Source organism: Anser brachyrhynchus (assembly GCF_964034855.1).
Source record: "Anser brachyrhynchus genome assembly, chromosome: 4".
Lineage (NCBI taxonomy): Eukaryota > Metazoa > Chordata > Aves > Anseriformes > Anatidae > Anser > Anser brachyrhynchus.
Genome location: NC_137698.1, coordinates 28,801,611 through 28,816,926, shown reverse-complemented (window position 1 = coordinate 28,816,926; position 15,316 = coordinate 28,801,611). Strand labels below are relative to the sequence as shown.

At 39.1% G+C, this 15,316-nt stretch overlaps 1 protein-coding gene across 1 annotated transcript in view; it reads left to right on the top strand.

Moving 5' to 3' along the window:
• CPE (carboxypeptidase E) overlaps nucleotides 1-15,316 on the top strand; it is a 59,051-nt gene that overhangs the window by 12,324 nt on the left and 31,411 nt on the right. The window lies entirely within an intron of this gene.

Below are 15,316 nucleotides of genomic sequence, written 5' to 3'. Positions count from 1 at the left end.
TTCCAGTAAGTCCAGTGAAATCAGTATATAAGGTTACTCTGGAGTGCTTAGGTATTAGTCTAAGACTTGACAAAGGTTTAGTGCCCATCTACGCCCCTGACAACCTCTGTGACTTTGAGAAAGGTATTCGGTCTGCCTGGACCACAGTTCGCCCTCTGGGACGCAGGAGCAGTGTTTGATATCTGTGAGTTGCCCAAATACCACAGAAACTGGAGGTACTGATGGTCCAGTCTGTTATTCATTTTCTGCTTCCCAGGAACTGAAAGGGTTAGGATAATCTAAGCCAAAAAAAAAAAAAAATCACACAAGAATTTGACAAACCAAAGGAGGTGGGGAGTCCTGTTGCAGGTCCTACTCAAGTGTTCTTTAGTGTCCTCTCTAATGACCGGAGTTACAAACAGAGCTGTATTTTGCAAAAGGACACGTGAGCACCCCGACATGAACAGCTTACTATTTGCTTATTGCTGGTGCCTGTCACCTGGGAGCACTTCCCAGACTATTTCTATTAAAATTAATTGCATGGACAGTGAGTTATATAGACCTTACCTTATTGCTGGTTTAAAAAAATGTGGGCTGAAGCCTTTGTTAGCTCCTAGTTCTAACTGAGACTCATTGCATCCTGGAAACCTGTGAATGGCATACTTTTTTTTGGTACAAGGATTCATTTAAAACATTTTTCTCTATTGTTTCTTCCTCTTCCTTTCTTTTCATCCTCTTCTCAATTTCTTTTCTTTCTTTTTTTTTTCCCCCATTTTTATTTTTAATTTAATTTTTATTTTTAAATCAATGCAGTTGTCCTTCAAAAGCAACCTCTCAAAATTCAGCAGGGGTGAAACAGAGCAGAGGAAACAGAAGAGACTAAAGAAAATGTGCTTTTGCTGCAGATTCTTTAGACTTCTGGTTTTCACCAGCCTTGCGGCTGCATTATAGGGTATGTTGAGATTGTGCTGTGTAGAAGGAAGCTGTAGTTTACAACAACAAAATGGCACGTTAGTAAGCAGTCTGTTTTTAACATTGTGGTTTAGAGGAGAACTCGCCCTTTCTGCGGATCTCCAGCAGAATCTGAGGAAAATGAAAGCAGCTGCAGCTGGAAATGTACATTAAAAATGCCAGGGAGCAGCCACAGGCAAGGATCCTCCTACATCCATTGTAGCTGTCATTAAATGTCCCTTTGAAACCTTTCAACAGAGGTAGAAATCCCATTTACATGCATAAAGGGGGTAGACAAGTAATGACATCAGTGTCTCAGCTGATGATCAGGAGATTGCTGCAGCCTGTAATCAACTGGGATCTGTCATTTCCAGATAGGAGCCTCTCAGCATAAGGGGCAGTAAGTGCATGGGGTCTCACCTCATTTGTACAAATGGAAGCAAACCAAATGTGCTAATTACACAATATTTTTACGGAAAAATGCTGACTTGGTTATTGAGATTTTCATGGGCAGTCTCAACATGAATATGGATCAAACTCCTCCCGTTGCTTGTGTTCGAGGAGGGGTAGGATGATTTTACTGCAGTCATCCTTCTCTTACATTACCTTTGGTTGCCATTGTGTTAGTCTCTGTTATCAAAAACAAAACAAAACAACCCAGCAGCATTAGAGTTAATGCAGCGTTAAATTCTCTTTGTGTTTACTTGACAAACGAGGTAGCACATATTTAATTTTTGAAACAGTTTTTCAGAAGTGCAATAAGTGCATTTCAAGAAATACATGTCAAGAGTTATTTCTTCCAGCTTTCCCATCAACTGTTTTACAATGATGAATGTATCTTCCAGCAAAGCAGTCAAAATTAAACAGCATGAAAATCTATGGGGATTTCAGTTCTGCACACAGTGAAGTCCATTGAAGCTTTGGCAGTGACGTCAAGGGATCCAGAGATTAACATGCTATCTATGCTGATAAGTACTGGGGGAGTGAGGCAAAAGGGCTAGCTGTATGGGTCTTCATTAGATATTATGAACAGATATCATCAATAACATGAAGTAACAGGTTAAAAACAAACATTATTGCTGTTCATGTTCAGATGTACCTGTACATTTAATATCAAAAATCTTCCAAAAGGTCCTTGTAGAAAAGAAAAATTAAATCTCTAAGCTGTTGACTCTAGAAAATCTGTTTCTTGGGAGCTGTAGCAGAAGCTTACCAATGTGATGAGTGCTGTAACCGGTGAGCTGATCTTTAAAGCTCCTTGAATACTCAAAAGAGGGAAGTAAAATAAAATAAAGTAATTTAAAAAAAAAAAAACACAAAACATGACACTAGTCCTTATCTTAGGTACAATTTCACATTATAAAGTAGGTGCTTGACAAACTTCCCAGCCTTCCATATTCAAGCTGCAATTACCTTTTCATAGTGATGACATAAAGTAGTGCTGCTGGCTGTCGTTGCCACGTCAGTGTGGTGTCAAGGAGCCTTCTGAATTATTGTGGGCAGGGCAAGAACCAGTCAATAGTTTTGAGATTTTGCTAATTCTGTTCTACAAGCAAATGAACCCCAGACCACAGGAGGATTTGTTTTAATACAAAATATACAAATTAACAGACAATTATGATTGATCCTGTGTTTGCAAATTATTTTATACTGTTAATTATGTACAGTTAAAGGTTTAACAACAGATAATATATGAAGTCCATGCTCTTTTCTTGTTTCTTATCAATAACGTTGCTAATTAGTGATGTTCTGACTTTCTTGATTTTATTAGCAAAACTTCAGTGTCCTTTAGTGTGTGCAAAATTGATACTCTGATCGATTTTGTTTCCTGTTTGCTTGGCTATCCCTAGTAGCAATTATAAGTTCAAACTCCTTCAAAAAGCAGCCTTTCTTACTAAGCTCTTGGGGAAATAATAAAAAAACAGACAAACAAACAACAAAACCAACAAAGAAACCCTTCCCAATGCTGCTTTTTATTTTTAAATCCCTAAAAAATGTGTTTTTTTAATTCATTTGCATTTTGCTCTAGAAAAAGAAGAATGATCCTATGAAGATAAAAATAATGATGGCCTTGTGTGTGTATATGTTGTTTTTTTTTTTTTAATTATTTGAAATGTCAACAAGTCTTGTGGCTTTAATTTGATATCCTGGTGTGGTCAACACTGTGTTGAGAGTGATTGGAATTTTCCCAGTGTCCAGGTTTCTCCTCAAAGAGATTTTTTTCTTAAAATAGTTTGGCTAATTAAGTTTTAATGAAAATGAATGAACACGTAATTTTTTCCAACTATTAATCAGAGTTGGAAGCATGAAAGCATGCTTAAAATGCAAGTTTGGCTTTCTTGGTGCATGTTGCCTAAAAATGTTTCTAGTAGTCTACGAAGTCTTTCTGTGGGTGATTTTCTGGCATATCTTGACACATCTTTCAAAGCTTCAAGCGTTATATGTTACAGAAAAAGATTTTCCGAACTTTGTGGCAACTCTATAGAAGCTGCAGTGTGCTCACGGGATGCTTGTCTCTCTGAGCCGTGAAGTTTTGAGAGGAGCAGTGCCTCACAGCAAACAGGCCTGGCCTTCAAGACCAAAAGAAGGCAGCAGAGGATCAAGGTGACAGACAGCCGGGCACTGCTTGACTCTGGTGTCTCATCTCTGAGATGCTGGAGTGGATTATTTGCCCTGATGGAACTGCTGCCACAGCTTTCTGGACTACAGAGTTGCTACTAATCACTCAATTATACCCAAACTGTCACAGTTTCGGTGCCGTCATCCTGTGCTGAAGCAGGGGGTTGTCACACCAGCCTACTTGTTTGCCTTGTGAGGGTGAGGCCATTATCTGTAGCCGTGCAGACAGGGGTCACTAAGGAGAAGGGAAATATGGAAGAAAACATCTTGAACTCTTGCCTTGCCTCTAATCCTCAAATAGTTTTGCTTTCCCAAATCTTTAGGGTGAGACCAAAGGTCTGACAGTGCTAAATAGAGTAAATTTAGAATTTCCCATTTCCTTTGGCTGTGATAACTGTTTTTCTCCCATTATGGCCAGTGCTATTGATTGTGGCATTTCTGCCTGCTCCCATGGCACTGCTTTCCTCCCTGCAGCAGCGATGACTTTGCTCTTAGCAGGATTCCCCAGGCAGAGTAGAGCTGCAGGTTGGTAAAGACCAATGTCTTCCATTGAAGTAGCAAGCTGAATTTTGCTTGGAGACTCTTTGGTTTGATATTTGTAGGTCTGTAGAAAAATGTGAAAGAATGGCTATGGTTGGTGCATCTATGGTTAACTTCCTACCTGATCAATACTTTTCTTCAGCATTAAAAACAACATTTATATTCAGATCATTTCTTCTAGAAGAAAATTAAAAACTTTTAGATCTTCATGATGAAATGCAACTAGCCGTAAAGTACCAGTACGAACATCATTTGTGAACTGCAAGTTAGAGAGAACGAGGAAGCCATTGCAGGAATACAATGAAAGAGTCATGCAGGGCCTGGAGGCACGCCGAGGACAGTAGCGGTAGCACGCTGAGGGCACTGAGCAGATTTCCCAGATCTCATGTGAGCTGCTTAAGAAGCAAGGAGTCTGATGATCATGGCAAACCAGAGCACCATGGGTAGGTGGCAGACCGAAAGGTACCCCTAGGAAATGCAATTTCAAATGTTCTCATGGGCTCAGAAGCCTTTAAGATATACTGAGCCTAAACTGTGCTGCAGTCAAGAGCCTGCTTCATTTGCAATTCAGTAATTTCAAAGGGGAAAAAAAAACAACAAAACTTAAATAACTTTAACAGGAAGTAGTTTTAGAGAATGAGAACAAAAATATCAAAGGTAGCTTTCTCAAACTTTCTCATGTATTGAAGGGGTAAAAGCAGATAGGTTAGAGTCATATGACACATCCTGAAAAACTGTTTTATTTCTTTCTCTACAACTAGAGAAAAGAAATAAAAGAAACTACCTAATGCTCAAATCTGTGAAAGCTTTTTTTGATTAAAAGAAACAAAAAAAATTCTCCCAAGAGTGTTAGTGTGTTGCTATGTGAACAATTATAACGCAGTAGCAGAAATTGTTTACTGAGTACCCACTATTCTAAGAAGGATTTTCTGTCGGCGGTGTCAAAAGAGAAAGAAGTGTTTTGACTCCAGTTAAAAAGATCTGTCCATGTTGTGAGATTTCCTCAATAATGTTTACTCTGAAGAAACATGGCAAGCCTATTTAGCAAGACCTGACAAGACTCCAGAAATGCTGAGGGTTAAGAAGACATTAAAGTACAATTCCATTATTATTGAATATTGATCAATAATGTAATGTAATATATGTGTGAGAAGGACAAACTTATTCAGAAAAGAGAAGCACAAACCCGTCTCTTTGTAGGTGTCTACTACTTACGTTTTGTTTAGTCAAGTGGCGGAATCCAATAGTGTTGAAGAAAATATGTTAATAGAGATTTTTCTATATGTTGTTAGAAATTTTTTCTGAGGTTCTTATGAGCTGACTGGGAACATTTGTTGCTTATTTGTGTTGCTAGCCTATGTTTAAACCTGCAACTCCATCACTGTTGTTGCCCACTTAGGTAAACAAAACTAGTTCCTAGAGCTTCCTAGAGCACTTTGGTTGCTGAAGGTGAAATCTGGAGAGAGGACCAGGATAAGCAACCCATTTGTTAAGGATATGCCATGAAATCTTTAATAGGGACAGATATGACTTTCTTATGTTTTTTTAATAATTCTGGAGGTTGGCACCCTCAGAAAGAGAATATCTTTAACAATGTGAGGCATTCATTCCCAAGGGATTGGAGGTATTGTAATATCCAGGTATTCTCTGAAGACAGGAAAGCAAAGAAATCCTTTGTCTAAACATCTTGCTTTGCCAGTCTTGGTAATATTATTTATTAGGTTTTCCTTGATAATTTGGTGTGAAATAATATCTCTAGCTACACCACAAAGATGATGTTGATATGGTCATTGTCTTATTGATGACACTACATTAGTAGACTTCTTAAAATGTATTTTTTTCACATTTCCCTAATAATTAAGTTAAATTTATTGAAGTAGACAAACAATATTAATTATTATCATTTAGTTTGTTTTCTTTCTTCAAGGACAATTTTAGTAATTAATATAAATCTTAACTGTAATTTTAGAGGTTTTTTTCTCTATTCTATCCTTTCCTACATTATTATTCTGTTACTACTTACTGTTTTGTCAGAACTCTGGAAGGAAATTCCTGAGCTTTTGGTTTTCCCGTGTAAGCGCTGAACTACATTTGACATGTCAACTTATAATGTTGTCATATTGTCATGGTCGTAGTTTTAAGCCTGTGCCTCTGTGGGATTTCCTCAGGAACCAGGGATCATAAGCAGTGTTTGTAGATATACTCTGCAGAATTGAGTTTCACTGATAAGTGGAATGTAAACAATGAATTAAGAAGTGTTTATAGTTAATTATTAAGCATTATCATTTTTGGCATGACAGAAGGAAAAGAACTAGGCAAAACTCTTCATAAAAGTGAAATCACAGTATATGTGATGTTTTGATAAATTTGATTTATTTGACTTTTGAAAGTAACCTGTAATTGAAGTCACTGTTAAGGATAACTTTTCCTTAATCAAGTTTGCTCTACTTAAAACAAGGATGGATGCATTGTTCCTGGGTAGTAAAGTCAACACAACAGTGGAAGAATGAGCTGGATTTTGTACAAACATTCATGCACGGTACAGCTACTTTAACTGGAAGTAGAAAGTAGTTACACGATTTTTTTTTTCGGGGAAAGAATACTGTGATTATGAATGTGATACAAAAATGTAAGGTTAAATATGGTTCATGAGGAGCACTGCTTAATTTTAAAGCACTAAGTCTGTAGAGGTAGCAGCTAGAATAAATTCATGTTTTAATATATAAAACTGGTACAAAGCAACACACAAATGCATGTGATGTTCCATTGGTTCTTAGCACTTGAAAAAGAATCGATTGTGATCCTCTGGGAGGCTAAGCACTGCTTACACTTTACCACTTGCCAAGGCCATAAAGAGAATAAATGCAGATGGGTTAATCTGGCAGTGACTTAGGGGACTTAGCTGCTGCTGTCTTGGGTATCCACCAGGTCTCCAGTGAATAGATGCTAATTAAATGATGTATTTTTTGGGGTGGATAGACAGAAACCAAAGGCTAAGGATTAGGATTAAGCAGTGTTTAGTTCAAATGTGGAAACTATAAGAAAAAGGTGAAAACATGAAATCAGACAATAGTCATACATGGAAATGACAGGCAAAACATCACAATACTATCCAATGAGTTTGAGTTCCTTGTCAGAAAACGCTATATAGTAGATGATAGCTAGAGTTTGAGAAATTAAATTAGGGAAACAAATATGAAGAAGTGGAACAAGTGTTCCCTCCCCATTTGTTCTTCGGCCAGTGGCTGTCACTCTTGTTAGGACGTTGCCGTGATAAACCGATTAAGATTTTTTTAAAAATCTGTTACCATCATAACAATTCTTTGCAATTTTAGGCCATGTGCCAAGAGCGGGCTGGTGGGATGTCACAAGGGGAGTGATGATGGAAGGCTGGTGGCAGAGTTGCTGGGCTGTAACGAGGTTGTGGAAGCATTAACCTCGTGGTCCGGTGCTGTGCATTGCTGGATCTGAGCGTAGTCCTGTCTCCAGAGTGTGCAGTGCTGGGTCACTGCTCGTGTATGGGCCATGTGAGCTGGCGTCTCTCTTGCTCCAGAAGGGAGCCCTGTCTGAGCACAGGCTCCTGGGTGTGAGGATGGAGCAGAAGGAAGGGATTTGCACCTCTTGCCAGTTGTCCTCGTGCTTTTTGAATCCCAAGCAGTGCAACTTCCCTCTTCCTCCTCCTTTACTTCAAAGTACGTTGAATTTCTTCAAAGTACTCCTTTGCTGTTCTGGAAAACATCATCTTGAAGCATGGAATAGCCTTTTGGGTACATGACTGCATTTCAAAGTGCTGCTTTCCAGATGCCGTGATTCTCTGAGACGTCTCCCTTTGTGCACTGACAAGCCTTGCAGTAGAATTGAACTCATGCCTTTCACAGCCTGACATGATATCTTATTTCTCATTTCATCCTATTGTCTGCCTGCGGTAGCTTATCCTGGTCTTGTTTTCTTCTCTATAATTGTCTTTATTAATAAGCCCTTTATGGCAACTTAGCTTAACTCTCCCTGAAATCCACAATAACGTCTGAAATATTTTGACTTAGTGGAAAAAATCCAGTGTGATTATCTTCTGCACTGTATCGTAACCTCAGGAAATCCCGGCCTCCTGTTCCCCAAACTGAAGGACTTGTAAATGCTAAAGGAGCACACCGATGTATTTCTATACTGATTTCCAGAGAAAAATCTTAGCATTTAATCTTATTAAATGTTATCTTCATTTTAAGTTTTTTTTTTTTAATTTATTTGTTCTTTATGTGTTCTTCGCTTGTCCTCCAAGTTAATAGTTTGAACATGTATGTCTGTCTCTTCCCTTTCTGACATTCTGTAGAAGACAGGATAAATTCAAAACCCAGAAGTGTTTCTTAAGGAAAATGAGTGCTTGAAAACTTGGAAGAAATATCCTCTGTTTTAATGAAACAGCATATATGTATGAAATGGTTAATAAAGATAATAATCCTATAGACTTAATTTTTTTAAAGAAGAAAAAGCATATTTTTCTATATCCGCTTCAAGCCCTTTATGATCTGAAATGAAGTTTGTGTGCAATGCAATGTAAATTAGGATTTATAGGTACTACGTGAACCTCAGTAGGATGCTTTTGGCATGCTGAACTGTCCAGTACTTGCCTCATTGTTTTGTGGATGGTTTCTGTAATATATTGATCCAATGGAGAGATCTGTGGGCAAATGAGGCAAAATACATTAGGCACAGTGATAACAAGTCCTAGATTCTCTTGCTACTGTCTAAATCTTTGCTTTCCTGGTAGATAAGCAGATGTACTACAGGGCATATAAACAAATTTTCTTCTCTCTGCTGTACATCAGTGTTTGTTACTGTAAAAATGGAAGGCATAGTGCAGTTCTTCTCGAAGGCAACTGAAGTGCACCATGTAATGGAGAACAGAGTATATTCTCAAATCCATACCTAGACTCCTCTGCACATCAGTGGGGCAAAATCCTTAAATGTCTCCTTCTAGTATGACAGTATAGCAACTGCATTGAATAGGCCCCCTTAAGAAGACGTGGAATTTAGCCTGGTCCACTCCCAAGTATTCTGCTTCCTGGGTAAGTTTGTAGATGACTGATCTTTGTGAAACTGCCTACATCACAGTTTGTATAAGAAAATATAGTATTATGTATTTGTGCCAGCAAAACATGGCAGGTTCAGTGGTCAGCATCCCCAGGCATAGATGCCAAAGTAAAATCTAGATGTCCTATATTTCACAGAACAAATACATCTAACAGAAAACGTGCTCTGAGGTGAATCTGTCTTGCCTCTTCAGTGCTCTGAAATTTCCTGTGTCACTGAAGATGCATTGTTTTCAGAGTGAATTATTTATGGAGGACACACCTGTGCTACATGGTTGCTCCTTAGACAAGCAGTGTGCTTATTCTGTGGTTTGCTGCTGCCCAAACTCGGCTGTGACCATCATCTTTTTGTGTTATTCATTGATAGCTGATACCTACATGCAGTCTCTAGGTATCTACTCTCAGTCTACTGTGAGTACTTAGAGCAATCCCAATCCCAAAACTGAGAGTGAAAAAAACAACAACATAGCAGTCTGGCAAGGCATATCAAACTTGCAGAGAGCAAAATGCTCATTCTCCATGAAATTATACAGCTAGCACAACATGTAATGGGGAATAAATAAATAAATGTTACTTTACTAGATCTTATACACACAATTTTTAAATACGTGCTTATGCGTTTGAAATGTTGAGAGTTTTTGCACTTTTCTTTCCAATATCTGGTCCTTCCTTTTATTAAAAACTGGGTGCTAAACTTAAAAAAAAATAATATTTGGAATGAGTATGATGATTTCTGTGCAAACTCTTCTCTAAGTTTAGTTCAGGCTACTTTTCTGCTCACTTATAGGAGCAGGTTTAAGTGCATATGTTTTGTCAAATCTCAGATGTGCTAAGAAATTTCCATTTTCTGTAAAAAAAAGTTAATATTTTTCCCGAATTAGTCTACGGGAGGGTGTCAGTCTACAAATTAGGTGTCAGGAAGGCTCAAACTTTGTTATTTAAAAATAAATTATTATTCATTGAGGGATACATTAGAGCAGCATTGTCTGGCAGAAGAAATATATATATGATATCCATGTAGACTTTGCTTGCTTCTCTCTCTTCTTCACTTTCCTAGTTAACAAAACCTATTTGTCTTTTACTCTTGCATGTTGACATTTGGATGGTTCGTGGGATTTAAATAAAAGGATGTGAAGAGCAAAGGGAAAACACAGTGTCTTCTCTAGTTTGGTCTGATTTACCTGGAGTAATGTTTTATTCATCCGGTGTGATGTTGCTTTCACACAACTCGTGTTTTCCTGTGTAGGTGGATCTGTGTAGGTGTAATCACAATTCAGCAATCCTAAAATAAAACCATAAGATAGCCCGTTTCCTTCCTTCCTTTAAAGAGAAGCACATGGCTGTAAAGCCCAGTGACAGCAATTAGCGGCTGAACATCACCTCTTGTCCTGCTTTCTCCGTTGTGCACTGATGGGATATCAAAATGACATCTGTTAGGGTCTTTCTGTGGTGAAGATAGAGCTCTGCAGCATAGCTGCCCAGGCTTTCAGGACCATTATAACACCTGTTAATTCTGTTAGTAGAAACATTAACAGGATATGCAGGAGCAATTGCAGTGTAAGAAGTGAGTGCTGCGTGTTTCTTCCTCTGCCAGTATTCACCTGCTTTTATACTAATTGTACAGCTAACTGATTTTCATTTTGGATGGTCATACTTTACTTATACAATCCTCTGCTTCTTCATTTTTTTATTAGATGGTGAAATTAACTGTTCCTTAAGAAAAAATATGTACGAATACATATTAAGTTGTCTATTTGAACAGATGTTGCTTGTTTTGCCTGTGTTTGGAGGTTTCTTTGCGTCCAAAGGCTTGCAGCCGCCGTTGAGATCTCTCTGTAAGATTTACATTTGTCATAGTACTGACAAAAGGAAAATTTACTGAAGGCAAGGGAGGAAGAGGGGTTAGTGACATCTGTGACGAGATCACCGAGTGCCCGTACTTGCCATATGCTTCTATTGTCTTTCCTTCCTTTCCTCAAATAGCAGATGCTCTGGGAGCAGGCACAGCCTCTGCTTTGTTTGTTCAGTGATGGCACAGGGCTGTCTGTTCTCTTGCAGGGGCTGTTAGGGATGTGTGATAATGATATTAATGCTTGTATGGAAAGTATTGCGCTGCCAGAGTGGCAGCTTTGAGTAGCACGTAATTAAGGTTGCTGTGTGGCTTTCTCCATTGTGGCTATCCCTTGTATCCATCAGGCTTGTGTACACACAGAGAAAGAGGGCTGCTGGCTCAGACAGATGTTTTTTTTTCTTTTCTAAACCAACAACCGTTATTTAGTGATCAAGAAAATAAGCTATATACATTTTTCTCGTAATTGTATAGACCAGTGGTTACCAATCAGTCTAAAACAGCAGCCTTTTCATTTCAGGGAGGAGCATAGCAGCCAGACTATTTTTACCGTGTTGAAAAGAGCTGTAAACTAAAGCATGAGCTGCTCATAACGGCCGTCTGTAACATCGTTTGGAAAGCCTGGTAAATTCTGGTTTCCTGCATTATACCCTGTTATGTTTTAGCTTGCAGGAAGTTATGCAGCCTTGACAGAACGACATCTTGATGGAGATCTGGGGGTAGCTCTTAGTCATCCTGACTCATACTTATGAAGCTCATGCTGTTCGTGAAGTTATCTCTCGATTTTTATTTATTTATTTTTTTTGCCATAAAACACATAAATTTGCCCTTGTATCCTGCTTCCTTTGACACTTTGAGTTGATTTTTCATTTCCAACAGGGCCTTCTGAATAGTGTGAGATGTGAGAACAACATTGTTTCCAGTGTGGAATATTTTATGAGCAAAGCTAGGTTTGAGCTAGTTGCTTCCATGGGGTTACACGAGTAGACTAACATGTCTAGTGGGGGAATGAAGAGGACTCTGAGAGCCTAGTACATGTATTCCCAGTACAGCTGTATCACTAAGGGCTGCTTTGTCTTTCCCCTGTAAAAATAATAGTACTAATAAAAAAGTGTTGTTCCCTACCACTGGAGAGTTTGAAATAGTTGTCTTAGCGTAGCAATAATATAATATAAATGTAATTTTACTTCCCATCTCCCTTTTTAAGTAAAAGATGAGACAGCTGCTGTAAGGTTTCCCTCCAGGCTGAACAACCCCAACTCCCTCAGCCTCTCTTCACAGGAGAGGTGCTCCTTCCTTCTGATCATCTTCATGGCCCTCCTCTGGACTTATTATAATACATCCATATCCTTCTTGTGCTGGGGGCCCCATTTCTGAACACAGGGTTCCAGGTGGGGTCTCACAAGAGCAGAGTAGAGGGGGAGAATCACCTCCCTCGCCCTGCTGGCTGCACTACTTTTGATGCAGCCCAGGATACAGTCGGCTTTCTGGGCTGCAAGCGCACATTACTGGCTCACGTTGAGCCTCTCATCCACCAGCACCCCCAGGTCCTTCTCCTGAGGGCTGCTCTCAATCCATTCTCCATCCAGCCTGTATTTGTGCTTGGCATTGCTCTGGCTCTGGTGCAGGACATTGCACTTGGCCTTGTTGAACCTCGTAAGGTTTGCATGGACCCACCTCCAGCCTGCTCAGGTCCCTCTGGATGGCATCCCTTCCCTCCAGCATGTTGTCCGCACCACACAGCTCGGTGTCATTGGCAATCTTGCTGAGCATGCACTCAATCCCACTGTCCATGTCACTGACAAAGATGTTAAATAGCGTTGGTCCCCATACCAACCCCTGACGAATGCCATTTGTCTCTGGTCTCCGCCTGGACATTGAGCCATTCACCAAAACTCTTTGAGTGCAACCGTCCAGCCACTTCCTTACCCACCAAGTGGTCCATCTGTCAAATCCACGTTTCTCCAATTTAGAGACATGGGTGTCATGTGGGACAGTGTCAAATGCTTTGCACAAGTTCAGGTAGATGACATCAGTTGCTTTTCCATAATCCACCAACATTGTAACTCCATTGTAGAAGCCCACCAAATTTGTCAGACATGATACACCCTTACGTGAAGCCACGTTGGCTGTCACCAGTTGCTTCTTTGCTCTCCATGTGCCTTAGCCTTCTCAGTGTTGTTGCTTTTGCAAGAGACTGTAAGGCCTCATCTGGCAAACTCCTAGAGGTGTGCTTGACTTGAAGCTCCTGGCTGACCCCTCTGAAGTCGCTGTGATGAAGTTAAGCATATGTTTAATGTGCTTCAAGTCCTACATAAAAGGAAAAGACCATAAAACTGAAGTCTCAATGTAGTTTCAATGGTAGTTTTTGCTACTAGAGAAGTTAAAGAGAAGAATGCCTTTATTGTGTATGTATATAGTTTCTATATAACCATATGGAAGCCTTTAGGGTTAGAAAAAGAGTCATGTCAGGTCAAATATCACTGGGACATTCTGGGGAGAAGAAGAGAATGAAAAAGTATTCTTAATACCTGCTGGCTTAATAGCATGTCTTAGGAAGCTTTATGTGTTGACTACTCGTTTCCAAATTTATTGCTTTTCATTAAGTGCAATCTTTAATGGACAATGTGGTAATTTTCAGTCCATCTGCCTTCGTATTTGTGTTCTTATAATTCGAACACTTTGTTTTGTAGAATATTTTACATTTTGTAACTATTTTTTTCTTTATCACTTAGCAGACAGCTGGAAAAAATATACTGAAACATGCCTTTGGCAGTCGTTACACTGTGATCATGGAAGTTAAACCCAAGATGAAAGAGAAAGTTAAGTAAAAATGCATATAAAAAGAAATAGCAAATATGGCAAAGACTGGATAGCTCATATTTTATAGAACAATCCAAGCAGCTTTAAGCTTGTCTTTTAAAGCAAAAAAATATATATATTCATATGATAAAAAAGCCTTTTCTTTCACATTGCTTGATTAAATAAGATTAAACCACTCAATCATAAGGGCGTTAATAAAGATAGGGAATTGTGGATTGCTTCCTTAAGGGTTCAGTTTCTTTCTGCTTTAGAGTCATGTGGTTTTGATTTTGTTTGTGAACAGTGTCAAATCTGTCTTTTCATATGATTTTGAATATCTGCAAATGCAATTTCTTTAGTTAAAATTAGAAGTGTATTTTAGATCTAAGATATCAGCGAACAGAAACATGAAAAATGTTGTCCTGACCTGGGAATGACCTCCTCGGAGCTGGAGTTTCTCGGTGGAGGACGTTTGTGTGTGTATCTGTGCATATACATCTCTCTCAGACACACAGACTAGTACAGAGTCAGTATATGGAGTCAGAGAAGGCTTTTCTATACACACTATTCTATACTGTTCCTCCTTTGTTTGACAAATTTCTGTCCTTGTCTAAAGAGGTAGTCAAGTGCATATTGGATCAGGTACCACATCTTCCTCCCATTTCAGTGGAATAATTATTTCCTAGACTTCCTTTTCCATTTGTTAGGAAGTATGATTTTCTTGAAAGCCTCCCTCACAGGTGTGGCACAGAATCATAGAATAGCTGAGGTTGGAAGGGACTCTGGAGATCACCTCCTCCAGTGCCCTGCGCACCTACAGCTGGTTGCTCAGGGCTGTGGCCAGCCAGATGTGGAGGATCTCCAAGGATGGAGGCTCCACAACCTCTCTGGGCAACCTGGTTCAGTACTTGACCACCCAAAAATAAAGATTTTTTTTTTTTGAAGTGGAATTTCCTGTATTCCAGTTTGTGCCCACCATCTCCTGTTCTGTCACTGGGCACTACTGAGAAGCATCTGGCTCTCTGTTAAAAATAAATAAATGGGAGCAAATTGTTACATTCCTGTTTCATTTACAGGGATTATGTACCCACCTGCCAGACTATTTCATTGGAACATGTGAGGGAAAGTGCAGTTTAAAATTAGTAAATAATTCTCTTCTGTCTTCTAGCATTTTCTGTCTGCTATTTTTCCAATCGGGTTTCTGAGATGTGCTGTTTTATCCTCTCTGCTCTTTGTATGGAGGGGCAATGTTCTTTCCAGAAGGGTGGAGAAAAGGACTGATATTTGTAAGAGGTGGCTCAAAGTCTTAGGATTCATACCACATTTCTTCCATGTATGCGGAGTATCTGACTGTTGTTTCACATTTTCTGTTTGCTTCCTATTGCTAAATCATAATAATAGAATACAGATCAAATATCCTTTAAAATGGCATTTCAATGAAAGCTTCACTCCTTATTGAAATTACAGTGAAGGTGTCTTCTTTCCATGG